Source organism: Phacochoerus africanus, chromosome 15, assembly GCF_016906955.1.
Source record: "Phacochoerus africanus isolate WHEZ1 chromosome 15, ROS_Pafr_v1, whole genome shotgun sequence".
Taxonomy (NCBI): domain Eukaryota; kingdom Metazoa; phylum Chordata; class Mammalia; order Artiodactyla; family Suidae; genus Phacochoerus; species Phacochoerus africanus.
Genome location: NC_062558.1, coordinates 16,119,258 through 16,137,926, shown reverse-complemented (window position 1 = coordinate 16,137,926; position 18,669 = coordinate 16,119,258). Strand labels below are relative to the sequence as shown.

General features: G+C 38.1%; 1 long non-coding RNA gene across 2 annotated transcripts in view; it reads right to left on the bottom strand.

The window, feature by feature from the left end:
* The window catches only part of LOC125116826 (uncharacterized), an 88,980-nt gene that overhangs the window by 57,108 nt on the left and 13,203 nt on the right, over window positions 1-18,669 (bottom strand). Inside the window, exon 3 of one of the 2 annotated variants that reach the window (XR_007132432.1) lies at window positions 15,278-15,939. The exons of the other annotated variant lie outside the window; for it this stretch is intronic. This is a non-coding gene — a long non-coding RNA (uncharacterized LOC125116826). Of the gene's footprint in view, window positions 1-15,277; window positions 15,940-18,669 lie in introns of those variants that run through there. 2 annotated transcript variants of the gene reach the window in all.

The following is an 18,669-nucleotide window of genomic DNA, read 5'->3' as shown; positions in this document are numbered from 1 at the left end:
TGTGTGCACAGCAAGTGCCCTGCTTTGTTTAAATGGCCCCATGGTGGAGGTCAGGGAGTGGTTGGGAGCCCAGATGAATCAGGGCTTGGGGGTGGGGGGGGGCGGGCGCTGAAAGCCTCCAGAGTCTTCAGCTGAACCACAGCTACTGATACTTATGCTTTTAACATCTCCAGACACAAATATGTAAAATCAAGGGTTGTCTTTTTTTTTTTTTTTGCCTGTAAAGTAAATCAGCAAAGTATGAAGACTGTGACTCATTAATGATGTTCTCCCCTGAGGGGGATTAAGTGGATTTTAGCAAAATGGTGCTTTTCTCCTTTTAGCTTCTTTCTCTTCTCATGGTCTTATAAGAACCTATTAGAACTAATATATTTTAAAGAGAATACAATATTCCTCCCAAGAGGGATCTTGCCTGAAGCAACCTGGTTTATAGGTGCTTCCTAAGGCAGTAAGCCCAGTCTTTTACAGACATGGTACCGCACAGGTGTGTTAGAGCTGCAGTCATGAGTAGCATACGCTTTTAGTTACATATTCTCCTTTATGGTGTCATCGGGGTGCAAGAAAGAAAGAATACTATGAGGTTTTTTTTTTTTAAAAGGAACAGGGAAAGATTCTGAGGCTTGTTTAAAAGTTAAGTAGTCTGGGAATCATGATCAGAATAAAAATGCTGAACTCTTACTGTGTATCCCATTTATAGCCAAGCATTCACCAGTAAAAACTACATGGAGGGAGACTAGAGAATGTTTTAAAGTCTACGGGGGGAGTTCCCACTGTGGCTCAGAGGAAACAAGTCTGACTAGTATCCACGAGGACTCAGGTTCAATCCCTGGCCGTGTTCAGTGGGGTTAAATATCTGGCACTGCAGTGAGCTGTGGTGTAGCTTATAGACGCGGCTCAGATCTGGCATTGCTGTGGCTGTGGGGTAGGCCGGAAGCTGCAGCTTGATTCGACCCTGAGGCCAGGAACTTCCCATGTGCCGTGGATGCAGCCCTAAAAATAAAAAAAATAAATAAAAAAATTTAAGTAATAAAATCTATGGGAAAATAAGGGTAAAAACAAGTTTTCCCATAATGTCACTGAGTCAGCCTTGACAAAACACCACTCTCCCTTCAAAGTTTGGTACATTAACCTTTGCATAAGTTCTGTTAACACTGGCTTTTAAACAGAGTAAAACAGCAACAACAACAAAAACAGATAAATGACTGACCTTAAATCTTATCCTCACTGGATACTGCAAACAAAGCCTTGGGCTTCTTAAAATTCTGATTGGCTCATCTACAAAATTCAGCCTCAAAATTTATCTTGGTTTCCTTTGGAAGGATCACTCCTATTGTGATCAAAGGTGGTATGGATGGCTCTCCTTTGAGGAGTTATATGAATCTTCAGACTCTCCCTGCGACTCCGAACAGTATCTGGGTTAATATTAACTGTCTTGGATAAGGATGTATGTTTGAGCTAACTGTTGCATTCATAGGGAACGATCAAGCCAGGCAATTCACACTTACACTCTTTTCTGTCACACAAATTATCATAGAGGCAAATGCTTCCACTTTGATATCTGTCTCTAAGGCATCTAGCAGAGAGGGTGAGAGGAGTGAAAGCATAGTGACGAGCAAAAACACCAGCCTTTCTGTGTAATATTGTAAAGGTTTGGGTATCAAAGAAGTGGGAGAAAATGTAAGATAGTTGATATACTATTCTGGATGGTTTGATCCCTTCCTACAGATACTGGTGACTCAGGAGCTGCAAAGCCAATCAAGAGAAGATGGCATGAGGACTAAAGCAGAGCAGGAGACAGGCCAGTCAAAGGCTAGTCAACCAGCAGAATTCACCAAACCCAAACAGAGCCAGTGCAAGAACCAGGGCCCTGGAGCACATTGAAGATTAAAGCTGACCAGAGTTGAAGAGGAGAAAAGAAGACTAAGAAACATGTGTGTTTAGAAGGCCCGTAGTGGCGCAGTGGTTAACGAATCCGACTAGGAACCATGAGGTTGCGGGTTCGGTCCCTGCCCTTGCTCAGTGGGTTAAGGATCCGGCGTTGCCGTGAGCTGTGGTGTTGGTTGCAGAGGTGGCTCGGATCCTGCGTTGCTGTGGCTCTGGCGTAGGCTGGCAGCTACAGCTCCGATTGGACCTCTAGCCTGGGAACCTCCATATGCTGCGGGAGCAGCCCAAGAAATGGGAAAAAAAGACAAAAAAAAAAAAAGAAGGCACAGTTCTTTGTGGTGGCTTCATCTAAACATTTGTGTTGTCTCCTGCCCCTGGAACATCAAGCTGTCTCTAGTTTTCAAGGGGCAGCATTTGATAATGTTTCATTGGGTTGTCATCTCCCCGGGGCCACACCTTCCTAGTTTTGACACATTTCACACAGTTGTCATACCCACTGTCCTCTGACAAGTCTGTGTGCTTCAGATCAACCAAGCTGTGCTAGTACATGTGTCTGTAACTGATAAGGAATGAGGCATCTGAAAGGCTCATGGTGGCAGGACCAGAAAAGGATTCTGTCCTTTCTCCTCCTGTCCTTGGAAACTGATGTACTTTAGATCTTCCCATCTAAACACTTGTTCTTCCAAATTTTCTTTTTTTTTTATTATAACATATTGAATATAGCTCCCTGTACTATACAGTAGGTCCTTGTTGTTTATCTATTATATATATAATAGCGTGCATCTGTTAATCCCAAACTCCTAACTTATCCAAATTTCCTATTCTTGCCAAAGCAAAGATAATTCTTCCAGGTAGCAAATCTGTCGTTTTTGGCTCAACCCTCTCCTTTATCTTCAGCACAGAATCTCATCATGTCTGCCAATCCGTGCTTTTGAATAGCTTTCAATTTCATGTTTTTCTTTTCTCTCTCAGTATCACCACCTAGAGTATACCCTGATCACATCAACTTGGATTTTTTTGAATAATCTTATCATTAGATATGCTGGTTCCAGCCTCTCCTTTCCCTAATCTGTCTTCCACACACCCATCCCTGGCTCTGGGATCTCTGAGAAGTCTCATTACCTGTAACACTAAGTCTAAACTCTTCCTGTGATGCCCAGTATCTGGTCCACCTTCTCTTCCCAACCACATTTCCCACTTATCCCTTGTTACCACCCATTTCCCTATGTCCAGCTTTTCCATGTTTCCCCTACTTCTTCTAATCAGTTTTCCTTGCTTAAAAGGCCTCCTCCTTCCTCTCTAGCTACCCAAACACTGCTTATCCTTCCAAGAGCAGGTCAAATTATCTCCATTGTCTTCTCTGAAAAGTCAGTCCCTTTAAATTCTACAGCCCTGTCAATACCACACAGGTATCCAGAAGATTTTCTTCTGGTTTGTGTTATTTAATACATGTTTTATGTGAGTGTAACTCCCTCAACTGCTTTTGAGAGCAATGACTTTGTGACACATTTCTACTACATTAAACTTTCTAATAGTTTATAATAGGCACACGATGGGTGTTTAATATATAGTTACAAAATGCCTGAAAAAATGAAAGAAAGCAAAATTATATTAAGAAGGACTCTTAGAAAGTCAGCTTGGAATTTAGAGAGGTTTAAACACATTACACAGAAGAATTATTGAGAGACACTAGGAATGAAATATTCTTCTCCCTCTGACCTTTGGGCCAACAGCAACGCTGGCCCATTCTCCTCTGTTTTTTGGCCCTTCAACCAGTTTCTGGGCTGCTTAATTGGCCTACATTCCAAGTTCATCATTGGAATGTAAGACATCACCTCCATATTTAAATAAATAGTTACCTCTGACCTCTTGCTTTACCAAGTGCAATAATGGTTTCCAAAAATGGGACCCCACTGCTCTGCCCTGTCCTTGGTGACTTGGGGAAGGGTTCGTTTGCAGTCTCCCCCACTTCCCTGTGTTGAATTTACTTTCTCGTTTCCCTTGAAAATGACACAAAGAAAGACAGTGGTAAAAGCAGAGCCCATGGGAAATGGGAGGATGAAGTAAATTTGATTCTTTTTTGTTCTAAATAACTAGCATACATGGTACTTTCAGTTAAACAAAATAATGTGATTTTTATTAACCAAAAAAAAAAAAAGGCATTTTCGTTCTAAATAACTAGCATACATGGTACTTTCAGTTAAACAAAATAATGTGATTTTTATTAACCAAAGAAAAGAGAGCCTGAGTGGGGTTGTCACCAGCTCTGGATCTGCTCAGCAGTTGGATGATCTAATAAGTAAACACTACAAAGGTGGAAAATATACCCAGAATATGAAAAAAATATTAACTAACAATGGAGTGAAAATTCTCTTCAATTAGGTCTTCTGTACTGCATCTTTCAGAGGCTGAGGCGAAATTGTTTGAGGGATGGAAACCATGTTAATGTTATAAAATGGTGAAGGAGAGTTGCGTTTAGACCATATAAACAACACCGGACTGGGCTCCTGGAAAATTGAATTGATGTGCCTAATCTACATGCAGAAGTAGAATCTGGGAGTAATCAAACAATTAATTTTGAATAAGAACATCTCATTTTTATTACTCTTTCTTAACACATGTGATTTAGAATTTCAGTAATCAAACCATAATGGGTTGAAAATATGAAGTTAGCTCACCAAATTTATGTGTAGACGAGATTAGCCGTTCAATAATGTGCTGACTAATCTCACTTGCCCTAAACATATAATTTTCAGATTTGATTTAAATAGCTAAGTTACCACTTCATCTCCTTCTTTGTCCAAGCCAATCTTTTCCCTCCCTTCTTTTGACAGGACCATCTTTTCTTCTTGCTCAATATTATCAAACCGAGCCACAAACCTAATTAAGCTGTCTTGATGCCAAAATCTCTGCTCCTGGAGAAATGCCTCATGCAGCCCATCTAGGTAAGTGAATTAAAAAAGCATCCAGGCAGGTATCTGGTGAATGTCTCGGTTCATCCTCGCATAATAAACTATCTTCTCATGCTCATTCATTTGTCAGTCACAGTAACTAAGGATTATTGTTTGCTGGATGTACGTGACACCAGCAATTTGCAAAGTCTGTTGGCAAGAAAATCAGGTTAGAATGACAGAGTGAGAAATTAAGCAGAAGCCTGATGTAATTAGCTACAACAATCAGTGCTCTAATTTCTGATTTATTGTTTCCTGTTTTCCTGCTGCTCTCCACGTTGTGTGTACTGTATGTGCTCCATACAGGCCAAACAATGGCCTTATCAGTCCTGGCAAAGTGAGAGGTCAGAGTTAACAATATTTATTTAAACATGCAGGATGCTTCCCGCTGCAATTAGGAAATAACTATTACTAATAGGTCCTTGGCACTACTTCCTCATTTATACAATTTTTTTGGGGGAAAAAAAAAAAAAGAAAGAAACAAGAAGGAATTGGGATTCATTTTCTTCCAAATGCACAAGAGCTGATTTATCTCTCTCTGGGGGAATCTTTCTTACTCTCAAAAGATCTATGATTCTAAATGAGCTAAACAAATCATTCTTGTTATAGCTGAATATTCATAAACATATGGAAAAGTATCTTTGCTGATAAATAGTTTTATTTTCAAAGCTCTATTAAAGGTCATTGTAGGTGTTTCCCCCACCCCATCTCCACCTCCTCCCCCTTGGAAACACTATATAGTCTATAAAGAATTTGCTTGCTCTCCATCATTCCAAACACAAACATAAAATGGGGTTAGTCATTCTTTGTATATTTTAAGAAAGCATTCTTTAAAATTGCACATAGGATCTATTTTTTTTTAAGTAACTTTTTTTTTTGTTTGTTTTTGGTCTTTTTTGCCATTTATTGGGTCGCTCTTGCTGCATATGGAGGTTCCCAGTCTAGGGGTCGAATCAGAGCTGTAGCCACCAGCCTATGCCAGAGCCACAGCAATGCGGGATCCGAGCCGCATCTGCAACCTACATCACAGCTCATGGCAACGCCGGATCTTTAACCCACTGAGCAAGGCCAGGGATCGAACCTGCAACCTCATGGATCCTAGTCGGATTCGTTAACCATTGTGCCACGACAGGAACTCCAGGATCTATTTTGAAGAGGAAGATTATGAGCATTCTTAAACTCAAAATAGAAATTTTAGAAAACCCTCTAAAATAGAGCAAAAAACCCCCCTCCTTTTAAGATAAAAATATCAATACACAACATTGTAACTCAATTATACTTCAATAAAAAAATAAAAAATTTAAAAAGTTTTTAAAAAGACAAAAATACCATTTTACTTAGAAAAATGTTAACATCTCTGAAGGATGACTACAAATGAATTTAGGGTAAATTTAAATGAAATATGCATCACAGGCTATGTAAATAAATATTTTTTAGGTTCCTTTGAAAAAGAAAGGAAGTGGCTGGATATGACAAAGTCAAATATTTTTGTCTTTATCTCCTTAATTTCAAAATTTTACATATCAAACTGTCCCAGAGGGATACATATCTATAAGAAGATGAAGTAGAACATACTTACAAGGCCTCAAAGCATCATCAGAATCTAGTCAACTGCAAAGCAATATGGGATTGGAGACACATTAGATTCAGTGTCAAGAGGCCTAGACTTTTCCACAGCCCATTTCTCTCATAAGCTAGTAGTCTTCAGCAAATCATACGACTTTCCTACGTCTCATTTGCCTTACAGAAATTTGGACTTGCTCTTCAGATCTTTTTTATAATAAAAATTAGTGTGTATCAAGCACTTTTGTTCTGTGCCAGGTGCTAGGCTAAATATTTTAAGTGCTCTATTAGAATTAAAGTAAAATTTAAATGTAAAACATAATGGGCAAAAAGAGACATTATAATACTTGTAAAACACATGAGGAGATAGTTTATTATATTTGCCCATATTTCTTCCCTTTCCATTGTTCTTCCTTCCTGATGCCTCATGATTCTTTCACTCACCATTTCACCATTTTCTTTTTTTCTTTTTTTTTTTTTTGTCTTTTTTTAGGGCCACACTCGTGGCATATGGAGATTCCCAGGCTAGGGATCTACACGGAGCTGTAGTCGCCGGCCTACGCCAGAGCCACAGCAACGCGGGATCCGAGCCGCATCTGCAACCTACACCACAGTTCACAGCAGTGCCGGATCCTTAACCCACTGAGCAAGGGCGGGGACCGAACCCGCAACCTCATGGTTCCTAGTCAGATTCCTTAACCACTGAACCACGACAGGAACTCCCCATTTCCTTTTCTTTTGCACTTCTTTAGCCATTCTTTTCAGGGTGGGTCTGCTAGTAACACATTCTTTTAGTTTCCATTCATAAGAGTGTCTGGATTTCCTCTTTGTTTCTAAGGGATAGTTTTGCTGGATATACAATTCACTCTTAATCCCAATAGTCTATGAAATAGGAACACATTATCTCTACTTTACAGGTAAGGAAAATGAAGCTTTGAAATTCAGTAACTTGCCTGAGGTTAGTCAACTGGAATGAGACCCTGGGATCATTTTAAACCAGGTTAATCTGTGCTCATAACCCAAGTGCTTAATCTGTGCTATACACTACATCTTAAGATCTGAACATACTAATGTTCTAATCAAGCAGTTATACAGATATATGAAGATGAACACAAAAGTGTATTTTAAACCAAAATGTAGAAATCCACAAAGTCCTACCAAAATAAGATGAAATATCTTAATGTGTGAGCATCCAGTTGTATTTGTATATAAGAAAAATTCCATGAAACCAATAAACCATTCCAAAAAAACTCTATGGAATCAATCACTAATTAGTTGTTGAGCACCTATTATGTTCTCAATTCAAGATTCTATTCTGTAGGAGGATATAGACATACAAAATGAGAGAGGGAGAGTCTTAATCCAGTTAGGATAATTGTCCATGTTGTATATTCATTCCTGGCAAAATCTGAAGTACACACAACAAATACTGAATGAATTCACCTGAAGGATTTCAAATCTCAGAGCTAAAACAGTGAGGGAAGAACTCATGGATGAGGTAAGTGAACATGATCTAAATTAGTAGAAAAGGGAAAGAAGAGCTTTAGTGGCAAAGAAGATGGCAGGTAGGTGTTGGTCAAGGGAGTGAAGAGATACAGTATTGCTTACAAAAGTCTAGTCTTCAAATAGAAGCATTAGAGGAGTGTGTGTGTGTGTGTGTGTGTGTGTGTGTGTGTGTGTGTGTGTAGGAGGCAAAAAGGGAAAGAAGGAAGGAACTTTATATATTCAAAGAAGTGTCATAGGCATCATTGCAGAGTTCCTATTGTGTTGATTAAAATATTTCAGGTGGGGGAGTTCCCGTGTGGCGCAGTGGTTAACGAATCTGACTAGGAACCACGAGGTTTGGTCCCTGCCCTTGCTCAGTGGGTTAACGATCCGGCGTTGCCGTGAGCTGTGGTGTAGGTTGCAGACGCGGCTCGGATCCCGCGTTGCTGTGGCTCTGGCGTAGGCTGGTGGCTACAGCTCGGATTCTCCATATGCCGCGGGAGCGGCCTAAAAAATAGCAAAAAGACAAAAAAATAAAATAAAACAAAATAAAATAAAGTAAAATAAAATATTTCAGGTGGGAAAAGACAGGAAAGATGCATGTGAGAAATATTTTCAAAGTAAGCCTAGAAAGATTATTATTTATTTACTTAATCATTCATTCATGTGATTAACCTTGATTGTAACTTTATATCTGGGAACTGTGACCAAGGATATAAAGATGATTAAGAAAACTCCCTGCTCTCTTATAGTTATAGGTTATAATATATTATATATTATTATATTGTATTATATATAACTTCTGTTATATTATATAATATATATTATAATAAGATATATGTTATATAATATAATACATAATACTATATATGTTATAAGCTTATAGTTATTGCAGAAAATAGAGGCAGACGCATAAACCGGTAACCACAACAGAATGTATTGTGGTGAAGCCTGAGGAGAGAGAATCTGGGGATGTTAGAAGAGCATCTGTGAGGAGCCCCTGAGTAAGGCTGCCCTTCAAAGAGAGTGTCTTGAAGAGGATGCCTGAGCTAAGTCTTGTCGGGTAAATAGAGAGTATCCAAGTGAAGGACCAAAGTAAGGGCATTTCAAGGCACAGGATAAGCAAGGCTGACTGTGAGATACACCCCTGCATGTTTGGGGCTGTGAAAGAAGTTTGGAACAACTTGGGTATAGGTGCTAGGATATGGAATAGGACAGATGACACTAGAGAGGAAGGCTGAGACAAAGTCTTAAAGGGTCTAGAAGAGTATGGTATGTATTCAGTTTGAAATAAGAGGGAGCAATAAATGGAATAGCATGACTGGATTTTAATCTGGGAAACAAGATTTTCAACATAGATGAACATGCCATCTGCAAACCAAAATAGTTTTATTTCTCACTTCCTAATCTGTATACCCTCTTTCCTTTTCTTATCTTACTGTGTTAGCTACAGTTTCCAATATGATGTTTAAAAGAAGTGGTGAGGAGGGATATCCTGCCTTGTTCATCATCTTCGTGGGAAAGCTTTAAATTTCTCACCATTAAGTATGTTAACTCTAGGATTTTTAATAGATATTCTTTATTAAGTTGAGGAAGTTCCACTCTACTCCTAGCTTAGTGAAAGTTTTTTTTTTTTTTTAATCATGAATGGGTACGAGATTTTGTCAAAATTTTTTCTCCTGTTGCTATAATCATGTAAATTTTTTTGTTTTAGACTATTGATATGATGGATTACATTATTTGACTTTTGAATGTTGAACCAGGTTTGTTTAACTGTGATAAATCGCACTTGGTCATGGTGCATAGCTTTTTTGTAGATTGTTGGGCTCTATTTGTTAATATTTTATTGAAGTTTTTATGTCCATACTCATAAGAAAAATTGATCCGTGGTTTTATTTTCTTGTAATATCTTTGTCTAGTTTTGGTGTTAGTGTAATGTTGGCATCGTTGGACTGACTTAAGAAATACAGGGTAATGTTAGCATCATAGAATGAGTTAGGAGGTATTTTCTCTGCTTCTATACTCTGAAAGTGATTGTAGAAAATTAGCATAATTTCTTCCTTAAAAGTTTGGTAGAATTCAAAAGTGAGTCCATCTGGACCTGGTGCTTTCTCTTTGGGGAGGTTATTAACCATTGACTCAAATTATTCATTAGATATAGACCTATTCAGATTTTCTATTTTTTCTTATGTGACTTTTGGCATTTTCTCTCTTTTAGGGAATTGGTCCATTTCACCTAGGTTATAACTTTGTGGGCATACTTATTCATAGTATTCATTGATTATCTGTCCAAGGGATCTATATCAATGTCCTTTCTTTCATTTCTCATATTAGTCATTTGTATTCTCTTTTTTCTTAGATGGCTAGAAGTTTATCAATTTTATTCATCTTTCACAGAACTGATATGGTTTTGTTGATTTTCTCTACTGATTTCCTGTTTTCAGTTTCATTGATTTCTGCTTATTATTTCTTTTATTCTGCTTACTCTGAATTTAATTTGCTCTTTTTCTCATTCCATAAGAAGAAAACTTACATTCTTGATTTTATTTATTTATTTTGCTTTTTAGGGCCATACCTGTGGCACATGGAAGTTTGCAGGCCAGGTCTAATAGGAACTGCATCTTCCAGCCTACACTACAGCCACAGCAACACAGGATCCAAGCCGCATCTGCAACCTACACCATGGCTCACCGCAATGCTGGATCCTTAACCCACTGAGCAAGGCCAGGGATGGAACCTGCATCCCAATGGATACTAGTCGGGTTCATAACCCACTGAGCCACAACAGGAAGTCCACATTCTTGACTTTAGATCTTTTTTTTCCCCTAATATATGCATTCAATCATATCAAGTTCCCTCTAAGGACTGTTTGTGCTATATCTCACAGATTTCAATAACTTGTGTTTTCATTTTAGTCTGGCTCAAAATATTTTAAAATTTCTCTTGGGGTTTCTTCTTTGACTTGTATTTTAGTTAAAAACGTGTTGTTTAATCCTTGTGTATGTTAGGATTTTCTACTTATCTTTCTGATATTGATTATCAGTTTAATTCTGTTGTGGTTCAGGAGTAAACACTGTATAATTTCTACTCTTTCAAATTATTTAAGATGTGTTTTAGAGCCCAGTGTGTGATTTGTCCTGGTGAATGCTCTGTGTGAGCTTGAGAAGAATATCTATTTTGCTGTTGTTGGATAAAGTAGTCTATAGATACCCATTATAGCCAGTTGCTTGATGGTGTTGTTGAGTTCAACTGTGTCTTTATAATTTTCTACTTACTGGATCTGTCCATTTCTTTAGAGCAGTGTTGAAGTCTCCAACTATGATATGTATTCATCTATTTTTCCTTACTATTCTTTTTTTAATCTAATGTAGTTTGATTCTCTGTTATTAGGCACAAACACATTAAGGATCATTATGTCTTTTAGGAGAATTGACTCCACTGTCATTTTTTAAAGCCCTTTATTGCTGATAATTTTCTTTGCTTTGAAGGTTTTCTCTGTGTGAAATTAATATAGTTACTACTTTCTCGTGATTAGGATTGTTATGGTATATTTTTCCTCATCCTTATACTTTTAATCTGTGTGTCTTTATATTTAAAGTGGATTTCTTACAGACAATATATATTTGGGTCTTGTTTTGTTTTGTTTTTGATCTGCTCTGACAATTCTCTCTTTTAATTGGTGTATTTAGATCACTGGCATTTAAGGTAACAGTTACCCAAATAGTTGGATCAATACCTACCATATTTATTTCTGTTTTCTATTTGTTGCCCTTTTTCTTTGTTGCTTTTTTTTGTCTTCCACTCTTTTTCTGTTCTTTATGGTTTTAACTAAGCATTTTATATAATTCCATTTACTCTCCTTTCTTAGAATATCAGTTACATTTTTTAGGAAACTTTTTAGTGGTTGTCCTAGAGTTACATTCTAATAACACTATACCACTTTGCCAGTAAAGTGAGTAATACATAATAATAAAATAATCCTAATTCCCCTCTCCCATCTCTTGAATCATTGCTGTCATTCTTTTCACTTATACATAGCATACATAAGCTTACATATATATATTTATACACACATACATACATATCGATACAACATAAACATACATAATCAAATACATTGTCATTGAAAGAAAAGATTCTTGATCATATCAATAAATGGAGAAAATCTATTTGACGGAAGTCGACATCCAGTCATACTAAAAACACTTAACAGATTATGCATGAAAGGAATATATCTCAACATAATAAATGACATATATGACAAGCCCTCAGCTAACATCACATTCAATGATGAAAAGTTAGAAGCATTCCCTCTAAGTTAAGGAACAAAACAAGGATGCTCACTCTCACCACTTGTATTCAACATTGTATTGGAAGTCTTAGCTAGAGCAGTCATGCAGGAAAAAGAAATAAAAAGCATCAGAATTGGAAAATAACATGTAAAACTGTTTCTATTTTCAGATGACATGTTTTACATACAGAAAACCCTAAGAACTCAACCAAAAAACAGTTAGAGCTGATCAATAAAGGGAGTAAAGTTGCATGTTAAAAAATCATATACAAAATTCAGGACTGCCTGAAGGTTGTAAGTGAAAGAAAAGTGGTAGGAATAAAGCTTCTGCAAAGTTAGAGAATCTGAGGACAAAGGGAATATCAAAAGAATCACAAGTGTCAAGTGGCTATTCATACGCAAATATGTAAGACTCCATCTTTTTCTAACAGAATAAATTCCGAACTAATCAGATGCAAATGTAGAATATGAAACTAACAGAGTCATAGAAGAAAACATGGGTAAATTCCTTTATAGACTGAGAAGCAACAAGTGGAAATAGTTGATAATTTTGAACACACACACACACAAACGTGGGTTTTGCATGACAAAAATGAAAACATAAGCCAAGTTAAAAAAAATAGTGTATTTTTAAAAATTCTACTTATATCATAGGCAAGGATTTATTATTTCTAAGATTCCAGTTTTAAAAATTGATAAGTAAAATGGGAGTTTCTGTTGTGTCACAGTGGGTTAAGAATTTAGGCGTTCCCGTCGTGGCTCAGTGGTTAACGAATCCGACTAGGAATCATGAGGTTGCGGGTTCAATCCCTGGCCTTGCTCAGTGGGTTAAAGATCCGGCGTTGCTGTGAGCTGTGGTGTAGGTCGCAGATGCGGCTCGGATCCTGCGTTGCTGTGGCTCTGGCGTAGGCAGCAGAGAGGAGCCTAAAGGCCCATGACAACCATCCCACTCTCAACCACGACCAGGGCGAGACAATTCCTCAAGTTTAGGAAAAAAATTCATTTCGAGAATCACTGCTGCAGTCAGTTTTCTCCCAAGTTTTCCCTAAAATGAACTTCCTAAAATATCTGTGTGATCCTGTTACTCCCAAATCATCTACCTTCAGTGGAATATCACTCTCATAAAATAAATGGCAAACTCCTTAGAATTTCACATGAGCTGACACAGCTACCTGTAACCTATGCATATTTTAAGCTAGTCAGCCCTCACCCACAGAATATTCCTTTGGGCCTTTTCTCACCTGACCCTTTATCTAACAAGCCTCGAGGCACATTTAGATCATAATATTCTTCCTCATTTTTATGATTTTAATCTTTCTATCCCCACCTTGACACTAAACTTCCTGGACAATAGAAACCAAATCTTAGTTACTACTGTTTTTCTCCCTGAAAGGGAGTCGTCAACAAGTTAGATTAAAAAACAAAACAAAACAAACAAACAAACAAAAACTTGCTCACTTGGTTCATCTTAGTTATTTACTTTATTCAGGTGTCAAAGACACAAGGACCTGTTAGGTTTCCTGTTTTGGATTTCCACCCTTAGACTCCCACACCTCCTGAGACCGGAGATAGGACTTTAGTTCAAAGGAACCCATTTATTTGGAAATGCATTTAAATATCTCTGTGACTCATTTTCAGATTCATACTCATGTAACTTCTCGAAGTCCCCAAAGTAGTTTTTGCTTCTTTTATAAATAAATAAACAAATCTAACAATTATTTTTTAGATGAGCCAAAAGTTCATGATGGTACACAATGTTTAGGAATTTACAGACAAAGGGACATTTCTGCAATGAGGTCATAATTGTTTAATTCCCCCCAGAACATCAGATGTGACCTTCGCTAGGAAGGTAGAATAAAATTTGGGAAAGTAAGATTCAATTCCAGTAAGCAAGTCCCTGCACTTTTCTCTTAAAACTTGGGAAAGTCTCTGATAATAATGATAGTATTATTACATATCAATATCATTTAAAAAGATAGGCTTATGGAGTTCCCGTCGTGGCTCAGTGGTTAACGAATCCGACTAGGAACCATGAGGTTGCGGGTTCAATCCCTGGCCTTGTTCAGAGGGTTAAGGATCCAGCATTGCCATGAGCTGTGGTGTAGGTCACAGATGCGGCTCGGATCCCGTGTTGCAGTGGCTCGGGCATAGGCTGGCAGCTACAGCTCTGATTAGACCCCTAGCCTGGGAACCTCCATATGCCACAGGTGCGGCCCTAGAAAAGACAAAAAAATAATAATAATAAAAAATAAAAAAATAAAAAGGTAGGCTTAGGCTATCTCTCCGATCTCCATCCATCTAATCTCTCCCCCTGCATCCCCCACACCCACCTCTGACCTAGACTCACCAGAGGTAAATAGAAGTCTATGAATAAGAGTATTGCTCAATTTGGAGTTCCCATTATGGCTCAGTGGAAACGAATCTGACTAGCGTCCATGAGGACGCAGGTTTGATCCCTGGCCCAACTCAGTGGGTTAAGGATCTAGCGTTGCTGTGACCTGTGGTATAGGTCGCAGACATGGCTCAGATCCGGCATTGCTGTGGCTGTGATGTAGGCCAGCAGTTACAGCTCCGATTCAGCTCCGATTCAACCCCTAGCCTGGGAACCTCCATATGCTTCAGGTGCAGCCCTAAAAAGACCAAAAAAAAAAAAAAAACAAAAAAAAAGAATATTGCTCAATTAGAACTGCAAAGCAAAGTTAAAAATTAAGTATAAGATCATCTGGTATCTGCACCCAACCAAACACACAACAGTAAAAACTAAACTCTGTATTAAAAAAACATTTAAACACACATACCTGCATACATATATACATACCTGCTCTAAACCTGATCTGTTAATGCCTGATGGTTTGATTTTCTTAAACATTAAAAATTACTATATACAGAATGGATAAGCATGGAAGTCCTACTGTACAGCACGGGGAACTATATCAAATCTCTTGGGATAGACCATGATGGAAGAAAATATAAGAAAGGGAATGTATATATATGTATGACTGGGTCACTTGCTGCACAGCAGAAATTGGCACAACACTGTAAATCAACTATAATTTTTAAAAATTTAAAAAATACTATATCCTATTAAGAGCTCCATTTATGAGAAGAAATCAAAGTGAAACACACCACTTTGCTTCTTTAAGGGTAGTGAGATCCACAAATTTTTGCCCAAACAGGCACCCGCTGATTTTTGCAGGATTCATTTAAGAGGACAGAGTCACTACAAGACAGAGTCATTGCCAAGATATTATCGCTAATTTGCTGCCAGTGAATGTGGGGTACAACCCAGAATTTCAGCTTGACCCTTGGATTTTATAATTTAATACCAATATTACTTACATTATTAGTTTTACTGGTAAATCAGGAGCAAGTTTTTGGAGTCCAGCTGTGACCCCGGGGCAAGAACTTTTTGCCTGCTGTCACCTTCTGACAGTTGGGGCTGTTAATTACCTCCATCAGTTAGAACACAAGCACCTCTCTGTCTGCCAGCTGGCAGACTCAGCTTCAGAGAGTGGCAGCTCAGGAAGATTTAAAACCTGTAAAAAGGGCTGCTGTGTAAACGATTGTATAATATTCGAGAACCACAGTAAACCCGCCTCAGTAAACAAAGGTAGATGCTGCTCTTGTGCCTTGATAAGTTCCCAACGGAAGATGTTAACAATAGCTTTTGTTTCTCTCTTCTTCATCCAGAAGAAGGAAACTCAGATTTTCAGTTCTAGAGGCAGGATATTGATGCCTTGGAGGAAATGCAGTCATTTAGTTCTCCTGAAATGGATGTAGACACACACAAAAAGAAAGATAACTAAGCAGTTGTGTTTACTTTGCAGAAATCACAAAATGGGTGGAAAAGCTTAAAGCTCTCTATGGGTTAAGGACGTGTGGTATGGGTATTCCCTTGAAAGAGGGTCTGTACCCCTCATGCATGGGTTCTGTGTTATGTGTGCACTGCACCATGTAGCCAGTTATACTTGGGGCTCTATTCTGACCAAAATGACTTTCTTAACATTCAAGGACATTTCAAATACATTTTCCAAAATCATTCTCTGACTTTTGAGATTGTGTCTGATCTTTCACAATCTCTGTGCCAAATCTATAGACAATTTTTAAAATGTTGATTTGATCAGACTATCAAATGAAAAATCAAAATGCTAAATAATTCTTAATATTTTAGGTTCGAGAGTTCCCACTGTGGCTCAGCAAGTAATGAACCCAGCTGGTATCTATGAGGTTGCAGGTTAGATCCCTGGTCCTGCTCAGTGGGTTAAGAATCTGTCATTGCTGTGGCTGTGGTGTAGGCTGGCAGCTGCAGCTCCAATTCCACCCCTAGCCTGGGAACTTCCATATGCCACAGGTACAGCCCTTAAAAATTTATATATATATACACATACACACACACACACACATGTATATATTAGATCCTACTTGAACATTAAGATTTAGTTACATCTGGTCTTTGTTGATATAATGGCTGGTTTCATAAGCCAGCTGGCTTATGTTCAAATCATGAGCAGAATCTAAATATTTTGTTTTTTTTAAAGAAATAAAAACAAGCCTAACACACTGTGATAAAATAGCACTAAGTGATTTTCAGCAAAGAAATGAAACAAAATTAGCATGTATCTGCCTTTGATTCATTCCTTTGGGGTGCTTTTTTCACATTTCCAGAAGAAATTAGCATCCTTCTTGATATTTTCCTTGGAGCCTCTTTTCATATAAATTAGCAAACCAATTTAGAATTAAATATTTTTGTCCTCTCTCTCTCTCTCCTTGTCCAGTCTACAGATAATACTTATAAAGATGCTGGTATTGCAAAAAAGACTTAAGAACCTCACGTCTAAGAGTAATTCCTATAGGTTTATAATCTTTGCCTTGCCTTCTAGAGAAGCAAAACTTAACACCTCTCATTCTTTTCGAACTCCCTGAAGCATCTCTTCTTTTGTTGATCATAGTAGATCATATTGATTGCTTGCTATAAGCCACGCAAAATGAGAAGCACTTAAAGGGACTTTTTTCTCATTTATCCTAACAGCCTTGTGAAACAGGCTATAAGAGTGCCTTCTCTCTAAAAATACAGGCAATATAACTCACTCACAATCATGCAGCCTACAAATATTAAAACAGAGATTCTGCAGGGAATCTTTCTGACTCATGGCTCTAGACTCTTAATTGCTCTGCTGCACCACCTCCCAGTCAACATTTTCTTGAAATGCTTGCAAGACCATCACATCTCTGTGCTTTCTGGGCTCCTGTCCTTCTTTCTGCCAGAACTTCATCAGCTTTCTTCCCCCCACCCCCCAATCCCTTAGGTAGATATCCATTCCCCGGGCTTATTCCCATCTACTGTTCTCATTTATTTCAGTGGCTTTAACTTTTACTTCGGTGCATGCGGCTCCAAATCTTCACGGATTTTCTCCAGTCCCAGTGCCCTTGTTTGGTTTGGTTAGTCTCCCTCTGCAGCAAACCTGCCCTGTCCCTTGTTGCTTCATCTTAGTTAGCGCATTACCATCTACCCAAACTCAAGATTATCGTTCATCTCTTCATGCACCACTCACTCCGGTGGGGGAAAAAAAAAATCTGAAGAGTCTTGATTCTAAAAATTATCTTTTCCTACACCTAAAGGATGACTGGTTCGAGTCCCCACTGTTAGTCCTCACTAAAGTAGCATCGCAGCAGCTGCCTAACTGCTTTTGTTACTTGTTTCCATCCCTCTAATCAATCCCACACTGTGTCACCAGAAACATCCTTTTAAACCCTGAGCAGTTCTCAGAACCCCCTTCTCAAAAACTTCCAGTGGCTTCCCAATGTATACAGACCAAGATCCAAGCTCCTCAGTTCAGTCAATCCCTTGGATTAGTTCTGGCTTATCTTTATCCAGTTTAACTTTGACTTCAATACCCCAAGATGCGCACTCTGCCTTCACTAATCAGCCCTGCCCTTGTCTCCTCCTGACCGTCCTTTCTTTGTGGGCATCTTTTTCCTCTTTCATCTTAGTCACTCTTGATCCACCTCTGGTTTTCTTCTATGAAACTCCTTGAGGTCCCACTGGAAGTTCATCCACCTCTTCATTTATTTAAGGAACATTTGTGGAATACTTACCACGTGACTTACACTACACTAAGAGCTGAAGTCTTTAAAATAAAGGGTCCTTCCCTCAAGGAGTCTATAATAGGCCAATGGAGAAGACAAACAAGTAAACAAGCAACTAAAATGACATATAGTTTTCATGAAAGACACACATTTCCAAAGCTCACTCATGAAAAAATAATCTTAATAGTACTGCGATTATTTTTTTTAAAAAGAAGGAAAAGATTGCTTCATTAGTGAATTCCACTAAATATTTAAGGAAGAAATGATTTTAATTATATACTAAATCTTTCAGAAATGAAAGATTCCACTATTGCTCTGATAACAAAGACCAATCAAAGATCTTATATAAAGTAAAACTAAAGGAGTTCCCTTGTGGCTCAGAAGGTTAAGGATCCAGCATTTTCACTA